General features: G+C 43.4%; 1 long non-coding RNA gene across 1 annotated transcript; it reads left to right on the forward strand.

Moving 5' to 3' along the window:
- The first annotated feature begins 3834 nt into the window (after positions 1-3834).
- Positions 3835-13848, forward strand: LOC129484089 (uncharacterized). The gene is made up of 2 exons (XR_008658353.1): positions 3835-3935; positions 12412-13848. It is a non-coding gene; the product is annotated as an uncharacterized lncRNA (long non-coding RNA).
- Positions 13849-14884: the final 1036 nt, after the last annotated feature.

The raw sequence follows: 14884 nt of genomic DNA on the forward strand, positions 1-14884 counted from the left end.
GAAGCCAGCATATGAATGATGGGCTTCACCAGGAGACAAAGGGCAGCTGTCTAAGGGATGGATGCTGAGGGTGGACCTAGGAGGCTGAGCAGGTGAAACTCTTCCATTGGAGCAGACTGTGGGTTTATCTGAGCTTAAGAAAAGGAGCTCATTCCCAAGAATGAATAGCAGTGGATTTGTAGACTTTGAAATGAACAAATCAAAGACACCAGATCTCTGTAGAGAACTTAGTATGATCTCTAGATTCTGAAGCTCCAGTTCTCAGCCTTGGCTGCACCCTAGAATCACCTGGGAGCTTTTCAACCCTACCATTGCCAGGGTTTCTCTCCCAGAGATTTGGATTCAAGCAGTTCAAAGTGAGGCCCTGAAATCAATATTTTCAAAAAGACCTCCAAGTGGCTCTGAGAATGTCACTGCAGTTGAGACTCTCCACTCTAGACATAACTCAAAGCAGGCAAATTTTCAGGATTCCATGGCTAGACTATGACATTTCCAACAACCTCAAGAGAGACATTTTAGGATTATTCATTCATACTGTGTGCATCCTTCGTTTCTCACTAGCCCCTGTTCTTAAGGCCTGGCAGATTCCCAGGTGACTTCTATCCATAAGGGTGACCGAAGAAGGGCCACTGGGAAACACACTTATAGAGAGTTTGGATTATGATCCCAAAAGACACATTCCTGAATGCCATCATCCCCGAGGTTGAAATCCTGAAAGATCAAAATTTCTAAAGACTAAATCCCTAACATCTAAAATCCTGAAAATCACAATCATAGGATAGTTGCATCATGTTAGGTGAAACTGTTACCTTGTTGTGGTCTTTATTTGGAAATTAAGTATGGTTTAAGGAGATGCATATAGGTGTCAAGTTGACAGGGAAGGATTTGTTGACTTAATTTGAGGTGTCAACTTGACTGATTAAGGAATGCCTGAAACCCTGGTAAAGCATTATTTTGGGTGTGTGTGAGGGTGTTTCCAGAGGACTGAGTAGACTCGGTGAGGAAGATCTGCCCTTGATATTGGTGGACACCATTCAATTGGCCAACGATCTGGAGATAACAAATATAGAAGGCCAATTGGTCTCTCTCTGAGAGCTGGGACAGACTTTTCTTCTGCTGCCTTGGACATCAGAACTCCAGGCTCACCAGCCTTTGCACTCCAGTACTTAACACCAGTGGCCACCTGGGTTCTGAGGCTTTTGGCCTCAGACAGAAAGTAACACCATTGACTGCCCTGGTTCTCAACATAAAAACGTTGAAACTCCCTCAACAAATGAAGAAATTACCTTTTAGTATATCTGCATTTGTGAAAGAAAATTTCTTGAGATCTTGCCTTTTTGGGCAACTGCGTATGCAGTGGTGACCTATAGAGGTTTTTGATTGATCTTGTCAAAAGACAGGTTGTCCATCACAGTATTTCAGATGACTGCAGTTATAAAGCTGGGTGCACACAACTACCAGCCATAGTGATACATATTTATACACTTTGTTTTTGGCCTGTTGCCTTATGAATACAGTTCATCTGCTTGTAATTGTTATAATCATGTGACTGTTGTTAGAATAGCTGAGTGTTTATGTTTGCAAAGATATATATGTTATTATAGCCAATTTTATTGTGTAAATCGGCCTCTGAAGTGCTCTGTCAGTTTATATGGTTCTCAAATAAATCTCCTTTTAAAAATGTAAGTAAATGTTTTAAAGATAATTTCTTCTTATTTTTTCCAGAATTATATTTTTGGGATTTTGATCTTTCAGGATTTCAATATTTGGGATGGGTCTTTCAGGATTATGATCAACCCCCTATGTGGAACCATACTGGGGAAACTATGACCAAGAATAAAATCTGAGAAGCCTGAGATTTTGACATTGGAGGCAAAGGAAAATCACATCAGAGGGCCCTGCTCAGTGCAAAGAGCACTAGGCCGGGTGCTGGAAGTCCTGACTTTCACTCATGACTGCAGCTGCCCCACTGTGATCCTGGGGAAGTGACCTCTGTGATCTTTGTGGGTCTGAGTACTGTCATCTGTTCACTTCCATGTCCTTCCACTTCTGTGACTCTGTGAGCCTAACTCAATTTCTTTTTTTTTTTTTTTTTTGAGATGGAGTCTCATTCTGTCACCCAGGCTGGAGTGCAGCGGTGCAATCTCGGCTCACTGCAACCTCCGCTTCCCAGGTTCAAGTGATTCTTCTGCCTCAGCCTCCTGAGTAGCTGGAACTACAGGTACACACCACCACACCTGGCTGATTTTTCATTTTTAGTAGAGACAAGGTTTCACCATGTTGGCCAGGCTAGTCTTGAACTCCTGACCCCAGGTGATCCACCTCCGGTTGGCCCCCCATAGTGCTGGGATTACAGGCATGAGCCACCACACCCCGCCACCTAACTCTATTTCTGAAAGCTCTGCCAGTTGGAGGTTTCTCTAGCCCACCAGAGTTTCTGGCTTTGGGGGACAGGGAGGGAAGGGAGGAGAAGCTGTATTATAAGAAGAAAGTTAAAAAAGTAAGCATAAATTATTTGAACTTTTAAGAGACATTAACAAGGTACTATACTGAGGGTATTAAAAACACTAAAATTAGCCGGGCGAGGTGGCGGGCGCCTGTAGTCCCAGCTACGCGGGAGGCTGAGGCAGGAGAATGGCGTGAACCCCCGGGGGGCGGAGCCTGCAGTGAGCCGAGATCGCGCCACTGCACTCCAGCCTGGGTCCTGGGTGAAAGAGCAAGACTCCTTCTCAAAAAAATAAATAAATAAATAAATAAGTAAATAAATAAATAAATAAACTAAAATTTGTTTGGCTTTGGATAGAGAAGCTACTGAAATTGAAGAAGAAAAGATGGGACTGAATGAGCACTCCTTGGGTTGGAGAAAAACCAACATGATCATTGTGTAATCATCATCATAATAATGCTAATGGACATTTGTATAGCACTTGGCAGTTTACAAGTTACTTTCTTATAATAATAATTACTACTATATGGTACATTACAGTAACAAATACTTTTTAGGGCTTTACCCTGTGCCACTGTAAAAGTTGGTATTAGTGGAAGATGTAAATAGACTTATCTACCTGATTGTTAAGGAACTAGGAGGGGTGGAGGTTCAACACCAGCAGTAGGACAGCAAACATCTTAGAAGACCAGGCACATCTTCAGCCACACCCTTGGGTTCAACTTGGTGGTCTCCTGGTTGGGGTCAGGAGCAGAAGTGGGGCCATGGCCTCCACTTCCCTTCCTGGGCAATGTACCTTTCTTTCGTCACCATGGAGTCCTTGCCTTTGTTTTGTTTCTCCTTGTCATTTATTTCCATTAACATGCAGTGGTTTTGTCCTTTCTCTTCCTGACTGTCACTTTCCTCACCTAGAGAAGAACCAGCCCTCACCTAGCTCAGTAGTTTGTATCAGGCTCAAATGAGGTGATGTATGTAAAAAGGTTTTGAGATGTTAAAAAGCACAGTCCAGAAAGACCTGAAGGCATGTAAACTATTATGATTTGGGGGCTTAGTGGACCAGGAATTTGATCTCATTGCCTCCAGGTCATATCATGACCCTCTAGGATCCCTCCTCCCTGTCACACAGCCCTCTATGGACACATTGATCCCAGGATTTCCAGAGTACCTCAGGGCTGAGCCGACCTTATGGCCCTCCTGGATTGTCTCTGATATGGTTTGGCTCTGCGTCCCTACCCAAATCTCATCTTGAATTATAATCCCCATGTGTTAGGGAGGGACCTGGTGGGAGGTGACTCAGTCATGGTGCAGTTTGCCCCATGCTGTTCTCGTGATGACGAGCGAGTTCTCACGAGATCTGATGGCTTAAAAGTGTGGCACTTCCTACCTCACTCTCTCTCTCTCCTGCTGCATTGTGAAGAAACTGCTTGCTTCCCTTTCACCCTCTGCCATGATTATAAGTTTCCTGAGGCCTCCCCAGCCATGCGGAACTGTGAGTTAATTAAACCTCCTTTCTTTATCAACTGCCCCGTCTCAGGTAGTTTTTTGTTTGTTTGTTTGTTTGAGATGGAGTCTCACTCTGTTGCCCAGGCTGGAGTGCAATGGCGCGATCTCGGCTCACTGCAAGCTCCGCCTCCCGAGTTCAAGTGATTCTCCTGCCTCAGCCTCCCGAGTAGCTGGGATTACAGGCGACCGCCACCATACCCAGCTAATTTTTGTATTTTTAGTAGAGATGGGGTTTCACCAGGTTGGCCAGGCTCGTCTCCAACTCCTGATCTCAGCTGGTCCACCAGCCTGGGCTTCCCAAAGTACTGGGATTACAGGCGTGAGCCAACATGCCTGGCCCTCAGGTAGTCCTTTATAGCAGTGTGAAAACGGACTAATACAGCCTCCCTGGTTTCTCACAGTTTTCTTCCATTTCATTGCTCTGCCCTTGTCTCACCTGAGTTGGGTATTTCCTCAGAGAATATTAAATATTTTTGCTGTCAATCTAGAATTGTAATTAGAAAGATAAGTTGGCAGCCAAAAGAAAAGAGACTTCATGTATTATAAAGCCAGATATTAAATGAATTTTTTGAACATTTGATAAAGTTTATATCTTGTCTGGCTTCTTGTTCCTTTCTCAAAACAATGATTTTCTCTTTCAAATATCTTATTCTCTGTTAAATTTTCATTTACAACCCAAAATGTGGCTTTTTTTCCCTAGTCTGAGAGTCCTGACATCATCTTAACTAGGGAGTCTGTGGTTATTTGTAGCCCGGGACTAATGATCAACAACAACAAAATGTCAGAAATACTTAGAAGATGAAACAGATTATTAAATTCTGTTTTGTTACTAGCATGTCCATAAATTAATCTACCACCAATTTTAGCCATACATTGAAAGTCGGTAACCTTGTGAAATCCATGTAAGACAGTTTTCCAGAGAAAAAGATAACGTTTAATAAATCAATCACTGTTTGTTTATTTATTTATTTATTTTAGGCCAGATGCAGTGCCTCATGCCTGTAATCCCAGCACTTTGGGAGGCCAAGGAGGGAGGATTGCTTGAGGTAAGGAGTTCGAGACCAGCCTGGGCAATACAGTGAAACCTCATCTCTACAAAAAAATTTTAAAAATTAGCCAGGTGTGGTGGTGTGCACCTGTGGTTCCAGCTACATGGAGGTTGAGCCAAGAGGATCTCTTGAGGCCAGGAGGTTGAGGCTGTAGTGAACTATGTTCATACCACTGTACTCTAGCCTGGGTAACAGAGTGATACCATCTCAAAAGAAAAATTTTAATGAGAATTATTGGAATAAATCTGTTAGTTATGATACATATGGAGAGAGGGGGGAGAGAGATAATTGATTATTGGTTTCTCTTTGTTTTAGAATTTTATTTATTTATTGACAGAGTCTCACTTTGTCACCCAGGCTGGAGTGCAGTAGTGCGATCTTGGCTCACTGCAACCCCCACCTCCTGGGTGCAAGCGATTCTCCTGCCTCAGCATCACAAGTAGCTGAGATTACAGGTGCACACCACCACACCCGGCCAGTTTTTTGTGTTTTTAGTAGAGACAGGGTTTCACCATGTTGGCCAGGCTGGTCTTGAACTCCTGATCTCAAGTGATCTACTCACCTCAGCCTCCCAAAGTGCTAGGATTACAAGTGTGAGCCACCGTGCCCGGCCAGTTTTAGAATTTTAAAATGTAGTTATAAATAAAGTGGATTCTTGCCTAATTTTGATACCAAGTTAATTCCTTTTTAACAGAAATTTTTTTTAATATAGTGTACTTGCACTTTCTAGCCTACAAACAAATTTTATTTGAAATTTTTCAAAAGCAATTTAATACTAATACTAATTGGGCACCTGTCAACCATTAACTACAGTGCTAGGCACTTTGCACCCATCATCTAATTTAATCCCCACAACCCTGTGAAGTAGACATTTTTTGTTTTTTTGAGACAAAGTCTCTCTCCTGTTGCCCAGGCTGGAGTGCAATGGCATGATCTTGACTCACTGCAACCTCCACCTCCTGGGTTCAAGTGATTCTCTTGCCTCAGCGTCTCGAGTAACTGAGATTGCAGGCACCTGCCACCAAGCCTGGCTAATTTTTGTATTTTTAGTAGAGACGGGGTTTCACCATGTTGGCCAGGCTGGTCTTGAACTCCTGATTTCAGGTGATCCACCTGCCTTGGCCTCCCAAAGTGCTGGGATTACAGGCATGAGCCACCGTGCCCAGACAAAGTAGACATTTTTAATTAGGTTGATTGAACATTAGGATACATTTTCTACCAATAATAGCAACCATTTCTTGGGAGCTAACTATGTGCTCAACACTCTTCCAGGCACTTGAATTTTTACTTAATCTTCACCATAACCCTGAAAGTGAGGCTTTATTTTCCCCAGTTTACAGATGAGGACTCTAGGGTTTAAAATGGTCAAGTGAACCTTCCAAGGGCATAGAACCAGTGAGTGGCAAAGCTAAACTAGCCTTGGTCTTCTGCTTCCAAGTACAGAAGATCCATACAACCCCCAGATCAGTACCAGCCCATTGAGTTTATCCACTCAGTCATCAGTCTGCAGCCCAGGAGCTAAAATAATTCATCCCAGTCATTTCAAATTTTAAAGTTCTTAATGGAGGAATTACAGTCATGTGTGCCTTAATGACAAGGATATGTTCTGAGAAATGCTTCATTAGGCAATTTCGTCATTGTTGTGCAAACATCATATAGTGTACTTACACAAACCTAGATGGTATAGCCTACTACACACCTAGACCATATGGTATAGCCTATTGCTGCTAGGCTGCAAAGCTGTACTGCGTGTTACTGTATTGAATACTGCAGGTAGATGTAACACAATGGTAGGTATTTGTGATCTAAACATATAAAAACATAGAAAATATGGTATTACAATCTTATGGGACCACTGTTGAATATGTGGTCTGTCGTTGACTGAAACATCGTTATATGGTGCCTTGACTGTACTTACAAAGCAGGGTAAAGGGAGCAGACACCAACAGACTACAGTATATGAATCCAGTAAAGAAACAGAAACAGAAACCAACCAACATATGAACAGAAAGAATCTAATATAATGCATTGATTAATCAGGAACACTGACTTAACATCCCATGGTAGAAGACCTCTACAACAGCTCCCAATAATCTCTGTCTCCTGGTATTCATGCCATCATACAATCCTCTTGTGTATGGAGTAGAATATAACAAAAGCGGTGGGGTATCAATTCTGAGATTAGATTGCAAATGAATCTGGCTTCCATCTTCCTCACCCTCTGTTTCTCTCTCACTTGCTTGCTATGACGGCAGCCTGCTTCCATATCGTAAACTGCCTTGGAACCAATTACCACTACCAGGGAGGCAAACTATTGCTTAGAGGATGCTGACAGGAGCAGCATGCCAAAATTGGAAGAAGTAAGTCCCTTCTTCCTCTTCCTCCCATCTACCTTTCCTTTAGTGCTCCTATTCACAGAATCAGCTGGTAAAGGAGTGATGTGATTATAGAGTCCCAGCCCCAGCATCAAAACACAGAGCATAGAAGGATGGGCTTGGAGCTGAGAAATCATAACTGACCGTCTGATCCAGTCCACCCCTTTGGCCCCTCATCACTCATATACACCCTTCTATACACACTTGAACTTCCATACAACAATATGGTTTTACGTCTCTGCCTAACAACATGCAACTGGCCTTTGTACAAATGTACTCTTACCTCTCCCAGAGAAAAAAAGACAAAAAGACACAAAATCCCAAAAGTAATTGTGTTCATTTCCAGATGACAGTCACAGTATCTGTCTCTGGGTGACGTGAATATCAGTCTCACTTGAACATTTATTTACAGTCCCATCTGAACGTTCTGTGATCTAGAGGCTAAATTTTAATTTTGTGTAAGATGTTTATATCAGTAGTATTTACCTTAGTGAAAAATAAGAAACAAATCAAGTACGAGGCAATGAAAAACAGGACATTGGCTCGTGCAGACCTGGTTTAGATCAAATAGCTCCACAGATAGTAAACTTGAGTGTGCGTCTTTAATATTGTAAACCTCAGCTCTCAAATGTGCAAATTGGAGTCACAATTCCTGTCTCACAGATAAATTAAAGAGTGTTCTGCTGAATGATAGTATGCCTGTGAAGTACTTAAGAAAGTCCTCAGTCAATGGCAGCTTTGGCTGGCTAGTAAAATTGCTGGTCAAAGGATGTCAAAGGAGCTTCCCAGATGAGGGGATTCTTGAGCCCCTTAGCAGGTGTGGAAATGAAGAAAGCACTTTTAACACAGTTGACCATTCCCATCTTCCTCCAGACTTTCTTCATTTGGCTTTTGGTGTTTCACTCTACTAAACACTATATGTTAAAGTTAAGTTAACCACCACCAATACGTAAATAAATTATAAATCATAAGGAAAGGAAGAAATAAAGAGAGAGAAGACATGAGTATGTGTGTAATAATACATGTGTAAATAACACGTAAGAAAAAAACCATGCATAGTTTTTAACAGTCCTTGTTTCTTTAACTGATCACCAGCAAAGTTGATATTTACAACTTCTTTCCTCCACTACTCTTTCCACATTTCCTTCCTTTGTCCTCTGCCAGGACATCAGCTTATGTGGGTTCTTCACCTGGCAAAACGATCACAGCTTTCACTTCTAAAGGGTTGGGGTCTTTCGGATTCTGCCTATTTTTCCACTAAGTATTACTATTGGACCTGGAAGTACTAATAGGCATCCCTAAGCATCCCCTGGATTCCAGACAGTCCTCCATGCCCTCCTTGTATGGCAGCAATCCAATTTCTCCTTGGTAATCAAAACTAACCACCCCAGCAGGTAGAATAACTTCCTTCTTTGCCTTTTAATTTAGTGGCCTGAGGAGCCCATAATGTTTCAATTGAATGGGTTGTGTCTACTGGTGGAAGCATTCTTCCTTTGGGTACTCAGACCACCAAGACATCAGAGCAAAGTTCTGTAAGTGTGTTATTAGGTGAATAAGTGAGAGGAGCCATTTCTGCTTTTACCCCTTGATACTTGGACCTCTGTATTTTGTCTATGGGTAAAACAGTAACATATATTGTATGCTGATTCAAAGTATATACTGCATCCTGTAAAACAGCACCCTAAATTTTCACAGTGTTGTCTCTCAGCTCGTGCCACGAATAGGTCTTCAGCAGGCTGTTCCATTCCACCATTCTATCTGGCCCACTGCTTCTTACAAGATTAAGACAGCAGATCCCATGGGTGTGGGTAAGACCCATTGCCTCACTTATTTTGCTGTGAAACGTGTTCCTTGATCAGAAGTAGTGTTGAGAAAACCATGACAGTCAATAATGTATTTTGCAATTTCATGGAACTGAGACAATAGCCTAGTATAGGGCATAATTTGCATCATCTGGAAGGCATTAGCACCCCTAGGCATGAAAGGACAAGGGGAAGAAAGATTGTTTCTGGGCCAAGTAAGAGCTAGAGATTCAGAGGAGGTACCTCCCTCCTACCCACCCTGGCAGGAGCTGTGGCCACCAGGGACACAACTATCGCCAGAGACATAGTGCAGAAGTAGAGAGGAATCAGGAAAGAAGAAATACTTCAATCTCCTTCTCCTGCTGCCCTTTGATCTCCAGCCAGGGCCTCCCTTTGTCTGAACCCAAAGAAAACCAGAGGGCAAAAAAGCTGTAGGGGCCCCTCAGAGGGGCCAGGCTCCCAGAGCACAGAGTAGAGCAAAGGAAGGCAGGGAGTGGACATGGGTGGAGGTGGGGACCAACCTGTGAAAGAATTATTCAGGCAAATGAGATCTGGAAGGACTTTTTGGTAACTTTGAAGTCCTTAGTAGAAAACTGAAGGGGTTAGGGTTTCAATTAATATGCTCATTTCTTCTTTGTCGGAAAGTGGACTGGAGCCGGGAGTGAATGGCTGGCTGCATAGTTACTGTGGAAACCAAAGATCTGAAGGGGCCCTGTCACCCTTTGGACAAACACCTGCAGACTGGCATGCATGTCTCCCAGGGACCCGGGACATTACTGGGAGTGATGTGCCAACCTGCAGTAAGGTGATCACGTTCTAGGGATAAAACTAAATTTAAAAAATATTTACATTGGCAACTTGTCATTTTGGAAAGGGCTCAAGATCCAGAGTCAGAAATCTCTGTAATAAATAAGGAGCCTTCTATTTCCAAGATGGAGAAAGGATGGGAAGAATGGTAATACTCACTTTGCAGGAATGGCAGAGGGATGACATGAACATACTCTGACATGAAGCTAGTGCTCAAGAATTGGTGGTTGTTAGTAATAAAACCTCATTTCAAGCAAGATTGAGACAAAAGACATAACCAGAGACAATAGAAAAATGATGATATGAGGCAACACTAAGGTTCTAAAGGGCTACGTCCCTGTCTTCTTTATCTTGGCATCACTGGCACTGAGCCTAGGCCCTAACAAGGAGCAACCACTCACAGCTGACGAATGAATGAAAATGACACAAAAACAATTCCAATGGGGATGAAGCCCCAAGGTCTGAAGCAGATGACCACACGTGAGATGGAGTTAACAAACAAGCTAAACTTGGGATTTTAATTTAAGGATGCAGATATGATCTCATTCACATCTTTGGGATCTGAAGGAATGGGATCGAAGCTTAATATTGTTAGAGAAGCCTTAGATTGTGCAAAGAAAAACAGTTCATGAAGAAGATGGACATAAAGGCCCTATATTTGAAGGTCTAAACACTTCTAAATCTAAGAGTGAGTACCCAGGCGGAGAGTAATGTAAGATAAGAGCATTACAGGACTGTATGGGAGCACCCCTGGGGCCACTGGCCCAGGGAGTCTGTGAACTGTTATCAACATAAAAATTGCTAACATTTATTAAATGCTCACTACATGCCAAGTGCTAAATGTAAATCACCTTTTTAGGTTCAACGTCAACCCCATCAGGTCAATCCTATCATTCAGATTTTACAGATGTGGAAATCAGGGCTCAGAGAGGTTAAATAACTTACCTATGGTCAGCCAGCAAATAAGTGGTGGAACCAAAATTTGAGCCTGGGTCTTATGAATTTTGAGTGATGATCCTGGCCTCCTGGTATTCACGCTGTGTGGTCTCCTACCCCATTGTTTGTTGGACCAATCGAATATGGTAAAAGTGACGACATGGCACTTCCAAATCTAGGTCCTGAAAGACATGGTGGTTCCTGCCTCTCTCTCTGGGGTCACTCCCTCTGGGGAAGATGACTGCCCTGTCATGAGAAAAGTCCCAATTGGTAAGGAACTGAGGCTTCCAGCCAACAGCCAAGCAAGGAACTGAGGTCTCTTGCTAAGCCACATTAGTGAGCTTAGAAGTGGATCCTCTAGTACCAGTCAAGCCTTTAGAAGACTGCAGTTCCTGCTGTTATTCCCCTTACAACCTCATGGGATACTGTAAGCCAGAACCACCAGCTAAACCACTCCCAGATTCCTGACCTACAGAAACTGTGAGCTAATAAATGTTTGTTGTTTTAAGCCACTAAATTTTTATGCAATTCATTATGTTGAAATAGATAAGCAATACAATATTACAATAGCAACGCAATCAGAAGCCTAATGTGTTTCTCAAAGTTCCAAAGTTTCTAATCTGGGCCTTGAAGGTTGAATGGGAGCTCACCTAGAAAGAAGAGCAAAGGACATAGCACGTGCAACAACTAGAGACTGCACTGCAGCATTTGAGATCCTTTAAATAGAGTGCTTCGGCTGTGAGAAGAGTATGTGCAGGAAGCAGAAAGAAACGAGTAGATAGGTGTTGCTTATGTCAGGTTAAGATGTTTGGACCCTGTACTGTAGGTAATAAGGAGCTGCTGACCAACATAGTCATAAGCCAAGACAGTGAGGAGGATAGACTTTAAAGAAACCCATATAAAAGCACAGAGATGAATGCTTGTTAGGAAGCTGATGGCACTAGCGGGAGATGTTGAAAGTGTGGGCAGGGATGGGGGGAGCAGAGAGGAGGGGGACAATACATGGAATCGAATGGGCAGAAATACAGTGGGTTCAACACAGAGAGGAGGCCGGGCACAGTGGCTCAGGCCTGTAGTTCCAGCGCTTTGGGAGGCCGAGATGGGAGGATTGCTTGAGCCCAGGAGTTTGAAAGCAGCTTAGGCAACATAGTGAGACCCCGTCTTTACAAAAAAAAATAATAATAAATAGAAGAAATTAGCTGAGTGTGATGGCACACACCTGTAGTCTCAGCTATTTGGGAGGCTGAGGCAGGAGGATCACTTGAGCCCAGGAAGTTGAGGCTGCAGTGAGCTGTGACAGAGCCAATGCACAACACCGGGGTGACAGAGACCCTGTCTCAAAACAAAACAAGCAAAACAAAACACAGGGTGGGTGGGGAGGAGACATGTGAGACAGAGAACAGAGACAGAGACAGGGACAGACAGAGGTATGGCAGAGATCGAGAGAAGTCCTTCACAAGGGACACTGATTTGTTGGTATTTTTATTTTCAAGCTGCAGACCAAAACCTGGAATTAACACATCAAAAGATTCTATGAGGAAACCCATTTAAAAATAGGATCCATTTTTTTCTTTTCTGCACAGGGAGAAAATTTAAGCTCTCCTCACTATGAGTTTTCAAGTATAAAAGACTTTTTCTTCCACGATGTTGAGAACAACTGTGGACTGTTGTGACCAGGACAACAGGGAAGCTTGCAGCAAGATAGCTCCAGGTTGGATTCGTGCTTCGCACCCCAAGGGCTGCCAGCCAGAGAGGAGGAGGAGCAATCACTCCTGCAGTTTCTGAACACTACACAGACGCCAGGTAGCTTCTTCAGGAGAACAGCCCTCTGAGGAGGCAGGAAGAGGAGGCTTCTCTTTCAGCAGCCGGAGCTGCTGAGATCTCTGGGCAGATTAAGCTCTCTCTAATGGATGGGCTCCAGCCTGGCACACTCAGCGGAGAGGGATCCCCTCATCCATCATCAACATAATATGGTCCTCCCTGCACTTCACAGCGTCCTCTTGCTATTGAAAAGGGTTTTTGCCTTCTCAAGTTTCTTTGTCAACAGTCTACAGGAAGAAGCTCAGGCCGCCACTGGCAGAGGTGAATGCAAGCTCACGTTTTATTTCTGACTGCTTAATCATTGCCTCGATCACTGCTCAAGCTCTGCCTTTGTTTCCAAAGGTTACATGTGGGAAAACTTCTTTTTCTATGCTGAAACTAATGGGGAGGCAAAGATGAGTCCACTGATAAGCAGAGCCTTAAAACTCACATAGAGAAAGAACTTTGCTGGAGTGTGAGTGAGTGAACCACTAAGGAATCAGATAGCGTGATGGCAGTTATCATTGCAGGTTAAGACAATTCTACAAATATTTCGACACCTCCATATACTCACTCCTCTCCCCCTGAGTCGAGAGACTCAGCTACCAAGAGAGGAAGCTCAAAAAAAACAGAAGCTTCAAACAAACAACCAAAAAAAACTGTGGGTTCATCAGAGGTGGTAGGGAAGACAAAAACATGGGAGGAGCAGCTGGGCGTGGTGGCTTAAGCCTGTAATCCCAGCACTTTGGGAGGCTGAGGTGGGTGGATCACCTGAGGTCAGGAGTTTGAGACCTGCCTGGCCAACATGGTGAAACCCCGTCTCTACTAAAAATACAAAAAATTGGCCCGGCGTTGTGATGCACACCTGTAATCCCAGCTACTCCGGAGGCTGAGGCAGCAGAATCGCTTGAACCCGGGAGGCAGAGGTTGCAATGAGCCAAGATCACACCATTGCCCTCCAGCCTGGGCAACAAGAGCGAAACTCCATCTAAAAAAAAAAAAAAAAAACATGGGAGGAGCAATAAAAAGGGATCCATGCTTTGATTTTTTTTTTAATGAGAGGAAGGGAGGGCTGCTCCCTCTCACTTCTCCCTGTTTTGTTGTTCTTTTAAGTAGCATGTGTCACTCTGCATATATCCTGTCCATGTGTTTTCTTTTATTATTATTTGTCCACTTGCCCAGAATGAAAACTCCATGGGAGCATGGCTGTAGTGTCTTGTTCACTCCTGCCTCTCCAGGGCCGGAAGCAGAAGTAGGTAGACAGGGCCTGAAACAAAAGTAGGCAGTCCATAAACTTTGCTGAAGGAATGAGTGAATGAATGAAGACCCCAAGGATGGACCTCAGGAAGGTGAGCCTGGGCAAAGGTTTTCAGTCCTAGTCCATCATGACCACAGAGCTGGAATACACTTATTTCACTTTGTCACATGAAGTAGAGATTCATTTGGGGAAACAGCATCTGTTAGAGTTGCAGACATCTCTGAGGGGTAAATGGCTGTTCATATCTTACATCTTATCCTGATCCTCACTCTATCTGCTTTCCAAGAACATGGAGCTAAGATCCCAGCACTGAGAAGATGGGCATTCCGAGCAGGGGGCATTTAGGTGTAGACAGCCTCAGTGACTCCTGGGTTTAGGATCAGTGAGATAATCTCCAGTATCTACAGTGGGCAGGTGGAAGAGTGTCTGGTGCAAACTGTATCTATTTAGAAGCTTTCCAGACAGCTGGGCTTGTGCCTTGGAAATACAATAATATTTGTTTCTCCTCCTTCCTCTTCACTCCTTGGCCTCGTGTTCTGCAGTACTGGAACTTGGGTCAGATTTAGCTACCTCATTCATTCATTTATGAATTCATTTAGCCAGTGATTATGGAGCACAAATTTGTGCTGGAAACTGTGCCTCAGTGTCCTCAACAGGTTCTGACTTGTGAATTCCAAAAGCTTTTGTGATCTACTGGGTAAAACATTGTTTTCTAAGGAAAATGACATGCTGATTGCGAACAGCATATTCTAATTACCTCGTGGAACCCAGGCCATTCTTAAATTGGGTTTTGTCTGTATTGCCTTAGACTGTTTAATGAATTGTTTCCCAGTCTGACTGAATGCTCCTTGAAGACGGACCCGGGTCCAGCCACTGCAGTAAATATTGCTAACTTGGGGGTGTAATTC

Source organism: Symphalangus syndactylus, chromosome 6, assembly GCF_028878055.3.
Source record: "Symphalangus syndactylus isolate Jambi chromosome 6, NHGRI_mSymSyn1-v2.1_pri, whole genome shotgun sequence".
NCBI classification, from domain to species: Eukaryota; Metazoa; Chordata; class Mammalia; order Primates; family Hylobatidae; genus Symphalangus; species Symphalangus syndactylus.